Here is an 11,607-nt window from a genome sequence, read left to right on the forward strand (position 1 = left end):
GGACAGCCCCTGTGCGATGCGCACACCCCCTCTGCCCCCCACATCCCTGAAAAGTTATCTCCATGCCTCGGGGCCGAGCGTGGAAAGCCGGGTGCCGGGGGAGCGGGAAGAGACTTTGTGTGAAGGTTAAGGAACTGAGTCCGAATCGCCCCTGTAGTGCTGGTGGTGCTTTCGCCAAGATGAAATTCTGTTTCCTGCTAATCAAAGTGTGTTGCCATCGCTGATACGTTTGTATTTGAATACTTTTGTATTTGAACGCTTATATTTCCCAAATGATTACAGGCTTGCATGACAATTTACCCTGAGCAGCCTTGGTGTCAGAACAAAAATAATGCGAGCCCTCCCCTTTCCCCATAACTGAATTTACACCTGTGTGATAAAAACGTCAGTAGCTGTTATTTACTCGTTACTTATTTACTGTATCTCTTGGTAGGGTGGTTCGGCGCTATTTTAAATAACAGTAGCGTTTTGGTGAAGCTTTTCAAAGGTAGCGTAGCGCTTGGCGGGGCATAGTTGCTGCCGGCAGGATGTAATCATGGAATTACAGAATCGTAGAACACTTTGGGTTGTAAAGGATGTTAAAGATCATCTTGTTTCAACCCCCCTGCCATGGTTGGAACTGATGCGATTGCATCGCCGGTGTGTTGTTGTTCGTGGCATTAATGCAAACTGATTTAGAGGGATTAATTAGTGGATTTATTCCATCCAGCTTGTATTTCACTGTTTTGGTAGTGGGGGTGTGGGGTGTGAGTTCCACTTACTCAGCTGAGCTTCCTGGTGGCTGTGGGGATGTAGGAAGTGAAGTTACCTGTGTGGCCAGGGATTTTCTGAACTGCTGTGCAGAGGTGCCTGTTGGGATAATCTCAGCCACACTCTGCTGTACACCACAGCCAGGCTACTGAGGCTCTTGCTTTTATAAAAATCTGCTGAAAGGGCAAAAGGAGGATGCCAGCCTCCGTCCTCCCCTGTGGAGCAGGGGCATCAGGAATGCAGATGGTGACACGCTGTACAGGGCATGCATGTGGAAATGCAGGCTTCCAGCCAGAAAAGCAGGTAAAATCCTTTGGCTGCTCATGCTCGCACTGATTTCTGTGTGCCTGTTCAGTGTTTGGTTTCGTTTCCTCTCCAGGACACTTCAGGGGAGATGTATGTTTCTGCAGCATGTCCTGGCAAGGGACAGGGGTGTATGTGGTTCTCTGAGGGTTAGGGCTTTTTTGTTTTGTTTTGTTTTCCTCAGAGGTTTTCTAATCTGTTGAGCGATGAAAAAACTCCTCTTTATGTTCCTTTGCTATCAGCATGCTGAAAAACAGTTGGAACACTGTAAAGGTGCCAAAGAAATGCGCTCCATTCCCCAAAGCCTGCATGTTTCTGCTTAATAATTCTGATTACACGTGCTTTGGAGTTGTGGCATCCCTGTGCCGGGTGGAAAAGAGTGGCTCCACCTTCAGCTGGGTGGGAGAGTGGTACCTGCAGCAACTGCTGAATCTTCCCACTCTTTAAGCTGGGAAATTTGGCTCAGCATGCTGATGACTAGGAGTTAGGAGAAAGGACGCTTCCCCAGCGAGGTGTGACTCCATGGTCTTGTGGCCGTGGATGAGTCTTTGTCTTTCCCCATTAATTTAATAAGCTATTATTAAAATTGTGATATATCCAGCCCTGTACCACTGGTGTCGTAACAGAAGCCAATCAGTTAAGTGTAAAATTGTATTTGAGGAGTGTTTTGTCTGTCATGCTTAGCAAGGAGAAGGGGGAGAGTATTTGATCTCCACAAAACCCGCTGAGTAGATTCACTCTGCTTTGTGTTTCCTCCCTAAGTTTGGTACTATTGTTTATATGCTGCCATAAATGCTCTCCTACATCACTCTGTGTTTGTGTAGACAGGCCCAAGATATCTATAGTGAGCCGTATGCTTTTCCTCAAGGATTTTGAGACGACGTTCAGAAGGATGGGGTGAAAACAAGAATCTCTGAATAGCTCTGCTGTTGTGTGTCTCCTAAGTAGGAGGGCTGCCAAGCTGTTTGATTTATGCAAATGTATTAAAGGCAGGCAGGAGGATGGGGAAAATAGGGTGGCAGCCTGCAAGTGCAGATTTGGGGTGTGCTGGTGGTGCTCGGGTGGCACGTGGGGTCTGCTTTGATCCGGGAGGAGAAGCACGTGCTGGAATCATCGGGTTCCTCTGCTTATAGAATCTCAGAATGGTTTGGCTTGGAAGGGACTTTAAATATCATCCAGTTCCACCCCCTGCCATGGACAGGGACACCTTCCACTACCCCAGGTTGCTCCAAGCCCCATCCAACCTGGCCTTGGACACTTCCAGGGATGGGGCAGCCACAGCTTCTCTGGGCACCCTGTACCAGGGCCTCCCCACCCTCACAGGGAAGAATTTCTTCCATGTGGTGGGAAGGAGCTCACGATCACAGGGCTGCAGGCAGCTGCTCCAGGTCAGTCCCAAGTCGTGTGGAAGGAGGTGAATGTGTGTCTCTGTGCCATGCTCAGTTGGTAATTAATACTGAGTTTGTCAGATGTGTTATTTGTGTAATTATGGTGCAGCTTAAGACAGCTGGCGGTAATAACTCTGCCCCTTTTGTGCACTCTGAGACTTTTCTCCACTACAGTGTGCTATTTTTGCCATGGCAAGGTATGTTTCGAGGGCCTCTTTTCCGTAATTTTAATCAAAACTGGAAGAATTCAGCAAAGAGGGGAGAGCAGGATGGTGGGTGTGTGTAGGTAGGCAGGAATGGAACTTGTACATTGTTACAGTCCTTAGCGTGAGTGTTAATCATGCAAACCTCTCAACCCTGACAGTCTCTTTTAACCAGTGAGTTTGCTGGGAGAAGTATTTTGGCTGCAGCCTCTGTCTAAACTTGGATGCAGATCAGCGTGGAAATCAATACTTCATGTCCCCAGCTCTTAGCACAGCAATTACAGGCAGCACTCGGTAGCATCTCTGCAGCCGTGTGTCAGCACCCTCATGTTGGAATCCTTGTTTGAATTAGTATTGGTGGAATTGATTGTGAGCAAGAGATGTTGGCCATTGGTCCAGGGTGGGATGCTGGTGATGAGGGGGGGATGCAGCAGAGCATTGCTGTGGCAGGTCCATGCTTAGCTGTGACCACTGTCCATGCTGGCTGCCCCTCTGGGCTTTTGGCTTCATGGCTTTGCCCAACCTACACCTGTATTTTCAGTAGTTTGCTTAAAGGCAATATCTGTGTGGAAATCTGAAGTCTGGTGATGACCTGCCATGCTGTATCAGGCATTTGGTCCATTCAGCCTCATGTTTTTGCTTTGGTCTCCTTCCCACATTAAATGGAAAACACCTTAATTAATTAATGTTGGTAAAGTGCTTGAAGATGTAACGCGCAATCAATTGCTAAGTGTTATTAATAACACCTCGCTCAGTGTTTGGCTTATCTCACTTCTGATTTCAGAGAGGTGGTGGCACACTCTGATGCCGAGTCCTGGCCTGTGGTGGTGAGGATTGGTGGTGTTTGCAATGGATGCTGCCAAAATTCAGCTGGGAATGGGGCAGGAGCTGCACCCTACTTGTGGAATAAAGGGTTGCTCCTTGCTGCGCAGTTATCTTGGGTATGTGCAGCGTAAGAAAGATTTCAGTTGTATCTTGGTATGTGGTGATGCCAAGGGGCCAGGAGGACCTTTCTGCTCATGACAGCCTAAAATAGAGTTTTCTCTTTTTCCCTTTGATCTCAGTATCCTTTCATAGCTACAATGCAAAGACTTTGACTTTTGCCCGGGAGGCAATCAGTTACCTCTGTGCTGTTGCTATTTTGTGAGTAATCATCTCAGGCTGTTGAAAATGTACCATTTTCATCTCTTCAGAAATCTTCCCTGCTATTTGTTCTTCCAGAGCTGGAGAGCTGATACTGTAAAGAAGCCTGAGGAATTTGGATACTGCTGCCCAGTCGGGTATCAGGAGCATTTTTGTACCATGCTTATCAGAAGATCAAGGTCTTGATGTACTATTACTCTTTCTAATAATTTCCTACTTTGTTTCCCTTTGTCCTGCGTAGTTCAGGGAGCAACTAGTTTCGTGCTCTAAAACAATTGCCTGTGCTGGGAAATAAATCTGTGCTTAGCAATGTTCCCATGGTTGCTTTAGACGCGGGAAACTGGCTGCCGATAACACTCCAGGTCCCTGCTACATGTTAGTCTTTGAAGATGTTAATTTAAATATCTTTTCTGGAGCTTTCCTATTCAAAAGGCTCATCTGGCATGGTTAGCATAATATTTAGATTATCATTGCTTTAGGCTTTGTCCACGGGAGTTATAATGAAGCTCCTAAGGATGAGTAAGCTCAAGAAAACTGAAGTTGAAGGAGGGCTTAACCCAGGGCTTTTGACTCCCCAGTTTGAAGTACAACCATGAAAATGGTGTTAGATTTGCAGGTGGGGAGAAGGACGTAGAAATAAGTCCCAGTCTTAAATTGGGGAAGATTAAGTATGATTTTGTGGGTTGGGTTCAGGCACTCTCAGATAATCACTGGTGGGGCTGGGTGTCATCCAAAAGGACAGTCTGTCCTCTCATTACTTATTCTTTGTTCTTCCAGATACATCAGTGGACTTGGTGTTCTCTGTCTCTGGGCTGAATATGGAATTCTCTGAGGTACCAAAAGAGGCTTTACAGCCTTGAGCAGGGGCTCCTTGTCCAGCCTTGGGGTGCAAACACCTTTCCTTGAGTGGTCCCTACTCCTCTCTGTGCTTCAAATACATCACTGTACACCACGCACTGAACCCCAGCGCTAGCACGATGTATAGCAAAACTTCAGTCTCCAGCTTGTTAAAATTCAATCCTCACAATTTCTCATTGCCAGCAAAGCATGAGATCAGTGCTCTGGTCCTGACACAGCAGCTGCAGAACCCCGTGCTCGTAACGCAGCGTGCGGAGCGGGGCAGCAGCTACACGTAAAACCCCAGGGAATCTGTCACCCAGGGCCTCGTTTTTCAGGATACATCCTGACCCGTGGGATGCTGAAGGCTCAGGGGTTTGCTTCTTGTTTCTTCACAATCTCTTCCTGTTTTTCATTTCTGTATTGTTTTACTTGAGTTTTTATGGGTGATGTTTCTGGGTATTGAGATGGATTTTGTGGAACCTCCAGGTAGATTACTTTGGTGTTTGGAAATGTGTCCTGTGGTAGCAGGAGGTCAGATGGGTTTAATTTTTAAGGAAAAAGAAGCAGTCTCACCAGAATATGGAAGTGGAATAACTGCTTCTGAAAGCTTTGAAGCTCTTTCCATAGTGAGTTTGTCTGCAGGAGATGCAGAGGTGAGGAAAATCTCTTCCCAAGGTTTTCCTTCTGCACCTATGGCCAAGGGGGGGGTAACTGGAGGCTTGGAGGGTGTGCTGGTGAGGGTTTGGAGGTGTCCCCCCAGGACGAGAGGCTGAGTGAAGGGGACAGGCTGTGATTGGAGGGGACCTGAGATGGCAGAGGCTCTCCAGGAGGATGATGCGTGGCTGAAGAACAACTTTGCAGCGGTATTGATCATGATTGGGCATGACACCGGCTGGAGGCCGTGGCTCCCAGGGGTATCCCGATACCCCTCAGTCTAGCTCTAGCTTCCATAATCCGATAAATTGCTGATTCCCTAATCTTGTTAGTGTTCTCCTTTTCCAGATCCCTGCAAGGAGCCTCTGGGATGGGGACAGAGCTGACCACAGGTGATGCAGGCCGGCTGTTCCAACCCAGACTCGGTGTGGGTGGCTTTTGGGTCACTTTTCTGGTTTTCAGCTGGGCTTGATAAAGTGATGGGTCTGTGTCTGAAAATTGCTGAACTGCAAAGACCTCTGCCTTGGAGTGCAGAAGATGAGCTGCAGCAGAGAAATGTTTTTGCACAGAGCAATTAGCGAGAAATGGGTTTTTGTCGTGAGGATTTCTGACATTTGCGTGGTGGGAGAGCTGCAGTGGGCAGGGCTGTGTTTGCCCAGAGGAATGGAAAAAGCTCTTGTGCTTTGCTTTTCAGATATGTGGTCAGCCAAGATTTTTAAGTACATGAGGCTAGAATTTGCTTTCGGATCACTTGGACGATGGGAAAGGAGCAGAGATGCCCACAGAAAGGTGGAGTGTGGTGGCATCCTGGACCTCCTGTGGGCACCCAATGGACCCAGAGTCTGGGAAAGAGGATCACCCTTACCACTGAATAAGGAAAAGGGACTGAGCGATGCTCTGCTGTCACATGGTCCAGGCCCGGGCTCATCCCAGTCTTGGAGAATCATCCTTGTCCCTTGTTGCTTCTGCAAGTGTTTTTTGTGGAAGGAGCATCTCTTCTGAGGACATCCATAAATCAATTTCTCACCCTTTTTGGTCCTTACAGAGTCATTCTGACTCACGTCTTTTCATGCCACTTCTTCCTCTAAATTAAGATTTCACAGGTTTCAGAGGCTGTAGCTGGGAACTGAACCTTTGGGTTTATCTGACAGGGAGCTGATGTGTCACAGCCTTTCCTGCTGCTGTCCTGTGCAATCTCTTCTTTGTTGTCTTGCTTTGCTGGGTGGCATCTGGAGGAGAATCCCAAACCTCTCCATCACCACCTCTCTCACAGAATGTATGTTCTCCCTCAGCGGGGAGTTAAATTGCCTTTCTGCAGAAAGTAGCATGTATTGGACGTGGGGGAAGTTGTGTTTGGTGTGAATATGTGGGATGTAAAGAGAGTAAGGGAGCACAGTGGTATCCTGATGCCTATCTGCAGGTTTTTCTCTGACTCTCTTGCAGCAGCAATCAAACCTGGGGAGCTGATGTGGCTGGGAAGTAGTTTATTGCAGGAAAGGTAAAGCAGAGCTTGTACCTTTGCTCCAGCAGATTGAGGCCATTGACCATGTTTGGAACAGAGAACCTAAAACTTGAATCTTTTGAGTTTCCTTTGCCTTTTAATTCTTGCCAAATCATGCCATTTGCAGAAGTGGACTCTCATTGCTCTTTAATTTCAGCCAGAATATGAACTTGCCCTCATGAACATGATCTATTCCCTCAGTCACTGTACAGCTGGAGAGTTTTCCAGTGGTGAGTGCCTGTGAGTGTGCACGGCACAGAGATGATGAGGGCTGGCAGTGCACCCACACTGCTCCAGCCTGTTGCTTTTAACTAAACTGTCCATCATCCTCCTTGGAAATTAACTTGGAAAAGCAGCATGGGATTACTGTTGGCCATCATCAGCTGAGTGGGGATCCCTGTACTGGGATTGTGCAGCAGTGATGCCATGGCTAATTCCCCAATAACAGCTTCCTTGCTTTCTTTTAACAGCAGAATATCCCAAAATGCTTAGTTTTGGCCTCGTCTGCTTTTTCAGGTGTGCACAGGAGTATCCCATAACCCTTAGGGCTGAGTTAAAAGGTATTTGTAAGATTCTGCTTTTGGTTCTTGGCTGGTTTGAGTGGTCTCTGCCCTCCCATCATAAAATGGTATTTTTTTTCCAGGGTATTTCCAATTGTTGTAAGATATGGTTGTGGGTCAAAATTTGCTGCAGGTGCACAAGCACAGGAAGTGTTTGCCTGTTCTCCAGGGAGAGTTGCTCTATTATGGGTGGAAAGCAAAGCAAATTGATTTGAGGAATAGATTTGAGCAACTTACTTTTGATGCCAAAGATCTAGATGGTCCAGACACTCCCTTAAACTGCAGGAGGGGAAAAATAACATGTTAGAAGAAACCTGGAGAACTGCTGAAAAGGTTTTAGTGGATCATACTGAGATTTTCAGTAGGAAAATCTCCAAATGCAGCTGTGTTTTGAAGAGCAGCTGCCCTCTGATGTGGAAGGCAGGAGGGCACAGGCAGGGCTGTCACAGTCTGGGCACAGCAGTGCTGCTGGAGGGGACCCTGGGGGATCCATTTTCATCTTGGAGCCCTGTCCCTCTGCAGTGTTTCACTGGAGTGACTCCTCAACAAGGGTGTGAGAATGAGCAGAGCCCAGCTCGGAGTTAATTGTTGAGCTTTTGATTCTCCCTTGAAGCTGAACAACATCTCTGTGTGATTTTATGTAACAGCAGCACATTCAGAAAACAGATTCCTCATCCTGTGATGGTAAAATATTCTCTCTGTGTGTTCATCATTGTTTGTTCTAGCCTTAAATGCACCCAATTATTTGCTTTTACGTTCGTCAATTATTGCATTATCTGCTCAGGCAAAACCTGTTGTTTTATCCAGTACAGATTCTTAACATTAATTCCTTGACCTTTTATATCCCCTATAGTATATCCAAGGCTGCTAAATGGCTTTGCCCAAATTTATCTTTTTTTTTTTTTTTTTCCTGCCAGAGTGATGGCTCAGGCAGGAGTGGGGGAACCATTTCAGGTGGAGGCACGGTGTGCTCCCCACATTTGCATCATGTAATTGAATCTGCAAAGATCGTTTTTGTCATCCTTGGGTAGGGAGCTTGTTTTAAAGCCACACAGGGTTTGCTCAAATGAGCTTTAGTTTCCTGCATGGTCTCCTTTCGCGGTCAAGAGAGGTCCAGAACTGACAGCTCAGGGTGAGAGGGCTGATTAATGGGGTTCTTAAATTTCCATGAAAAGCAGAGGGAGGTGGTGAGCCCAAAGCTGTGTAGCTCCTGTGGGAGGGAAAAGAAAAAACAAACCTTTAAAAATATAAAGCTCATAGAGAAACCACAGAAAGGCCACCTATTCAGTGAAAAAGCTGTATTTAATATCAAAAAGTTCTGGTTTGGGGCAGCACGTTGTAATATAAGCGGACTTTGCAGGATTTCTTAACTAGAAGGTGCCCAGGCGGTTGTGTTGGCTTCAGGACGGATTCCTGCAAGGCCCTGGTATCCTGATGCTGCTGTGCACGGATTTGGGGGGTTGTTGTTGCTGCTGCTGGGTGAGGCAGACCTGGGACTGAGCCTGGGAACAGAGGAGCTGAGTGGGTTGTCACCAGCTGGTCCCAAGGTCCCCTTGTGGGCACGTCCGCAGCTCGCTGCCCAGCGCTGTCTGCCCCAGTTAGGAGCTGCTGAGTGCATAGGCAGCAAAGGCAGAGAACAGGGTGAACAGGGCGTGCTGGAACAGGGCTTAGGAGCTGCCACCTTGCCCTGCTTGCCCACGTTCTCATGCCCTTGTCATTGCCTGGCTTCGCTCCAGCTCTGGTACTCACTCATGGTCCCAGAAGTTGCTCACAAGCTGCTCAGGTTTTGCTGGAGTTGTATAAAGGTCTGCAGCGGCCGTGGCTCCCAGGAGGAGCGTGTGGCCCCGGACAGCTGCCGAGGGTGCTCCAAGCATGGCACCGAGAACCATCTGCTGTTCCTTTCAGGCAGGGCAAAGCTTCAAAAAAGCACTTAGTATTTCACCACCTTTGCAGAGGTCCTTTTTATGTGCTTTTCCTCCTTGGACATGCATCATTTCCAGCATATTTTGGTAAATTATGTAATTTAACACATCTCCTATGCCCTGCTTATCACTGTCATTTCTGAGTGCACTCATTAGGGAACAGTTTGATTTTGGGCATAATTCCTCTGATAGGCACATTTACCGAACATCTTTGATTCAGCATTTCACATGTGGCAGGATTAATGGAAAGCACTTTACTAAAGAGGTTTGAATACCTTGTCGGTTCCTCAAAGATTTTTTTTTTTTTCCTGTTTAAATGGAGCTGTATTATCTTGGGCTGGGGGTTTTTTTGATGCTGTTGTGGTTTATGGACTGTAGTGTTTCCTCTGCTGCCGGGGTTGGACTGCCATGGACCAGGGCGACTGTAGGTCCTGGAAATAGCCTGATGCAAAATCAGGATGTGTGATTGTGATTATTTTATATTTGTTTTATTTTGGTTGGGGAAACATGCATAAAAAAGCCATGAGAGCTCTACCTGTTAATTAGCATGACAATACCGTGGTAATGACCACCCTGCAGGATTAAAACCCCATACTCAGATAAGCATTAACTGTGCTTGTTGGCAGATAAACGATGCAGATAATATCAGAGGAGCAGAGCTGGCTGAGCTGTCGGTGACAGCCTGTCCATACTGTGATGTCAGCATGGATGCCTTTGACCTCATCACGATGATCAGCTAAACCTGGTTTTGCCTGGCTGTGTTTTCCGGTGGATGGGAATATTGTGCAGGGAGAAATCCAGTATATCCTTCATAGTGAAACCCTTTATGAGTAGCCTTGGGAGCAGTAAAAGCAGTATTTATACCCTTGAGATGTAAATTTGCAGGGCTATGCCTGTTTTAGGACCCTTATAAACCTGCTGATCCACCTGGTTCTTGGGCACGTGGGATTTGATGCTGCTGCCAAGGTTCCTATAATTTCAAAGGGTTGTTTCCACCCTTTGGTACCATCCTTACACCAGGAGGTGGGTCAGGATTAGGACTAAGAGAATTTGGTTTGAGACACCTGTGGGAACATGAGTGACCTCATCCAGTTCTTTCCCACAGTGTGGGTCAAGCCTGTGAGGCTGGAGAGGCCCCTGTGTGGCTGCAGGGACCTGTCTGTTGTCAAGACACAAGTTGAGGGGCTTTGGCTTTTGGGTTGGGATACCCGCTGCAAGAACCCTGCCCAGTGTCACCTCAGCTGGGTGCTGGAAGTCACCCAGATGCCTTCAAAAATGTTGGTGTTGGGTCCTCCGAGCTGGGAGCAGCTGAGCTTTTGTATTCTCTCAAGGAAAATTATCCAAGCCTTGAAGACTTGCTGTGATTTATTCCGGTTCCTTTTAGTTGCAGCTGTACATAAAGACTCCAAATTGGGGGATATTTTGCTGAACTGCAGTTTTTGTGAGGTAGCTCTCATTTGCTAATTCATTTTCAGTTGTTTCTGCCGATGTAACTACAAGCTTATTCTGCACTGATGTTTTTCATATTTCCTGGACTTGAATCAGCAAATGAGTGTTGATATCCTTGTGGCAATCTGGTGAGGAGAGGGGAAGCAGAAAAATCAAGTGATACTCTGAAGATAATTTTGCTCACGCTTTTTTATATCAATGGCCAAAGCCACTTATCAAACCAAGTATCTTGACTAAGAAAGAGAGATGGATATTGTTGGCTACAAGTAGATGGACATAGTGCTGGAGGTAACTGGCACGAAGTTATTTAATATATTCTGGTTCCTTTGTAGCACTTTTTCATCATCTCTTCCTTAAGTGTGTGCGCACAGTTTAGAGGGTAATACCATTAATTAGACTAACAGGAAAGACTAATATAAAAGTATAACCCTCTTTAGTACATTGGGTTTATCCCTGATTAGCAGAGCTGCTCTGATCTTATGGTAAATCTGCGTACATGTTATTAGGAAAGCAGGATTAAGTTGGTAATTAATAACACCAAAAAGTTTTCATAGTTGAAAATTAGTAAAAAATGGTAAGGAAAATAAACCGCTACAGAACTTTGAATATAGGTAAAAATACAAAGGTTTCTCTTTATTCCAGTCTGTCAGGGAACAAGGGTGGGAAGAGGAGGCATAGGCTACCACAGATGCAATGGTTGAGGCTCGAAGTAAGTCAAGGAGGATGCCAAAGAATTGTCCTGGGAAATATATAGCCAATTCTTTCTGAATTTTGCCCAAAATACTTCTGGGTAAAGCCGAGGCCAGCATGTGTGCTCGTGTGCTGCTGCAGCAGCGTCTCCATTCCCCGGGGAGAGGAAAGGTGTGCGGGAGAGCCGCGTTACTCACAGGAGAG

Source organism: Corvus brachyrhynchos, unplaced genomic scaffold (assembly GCF_000691975.1).
Source record: "Corvus brachyrhynchos isolate BGI_N302 unplaced genomic scaffold, ASM69197v1 scaffold395, whole genome shotgun sequence".
In the NCBI taxonomy this organism is placed as follows: domain Eukaryota; kingdom Metazoa; phylum Chordata; class Aves; order Passeriformes; family Corvidae; genus Corvus; species Corvus brachyrhynchos.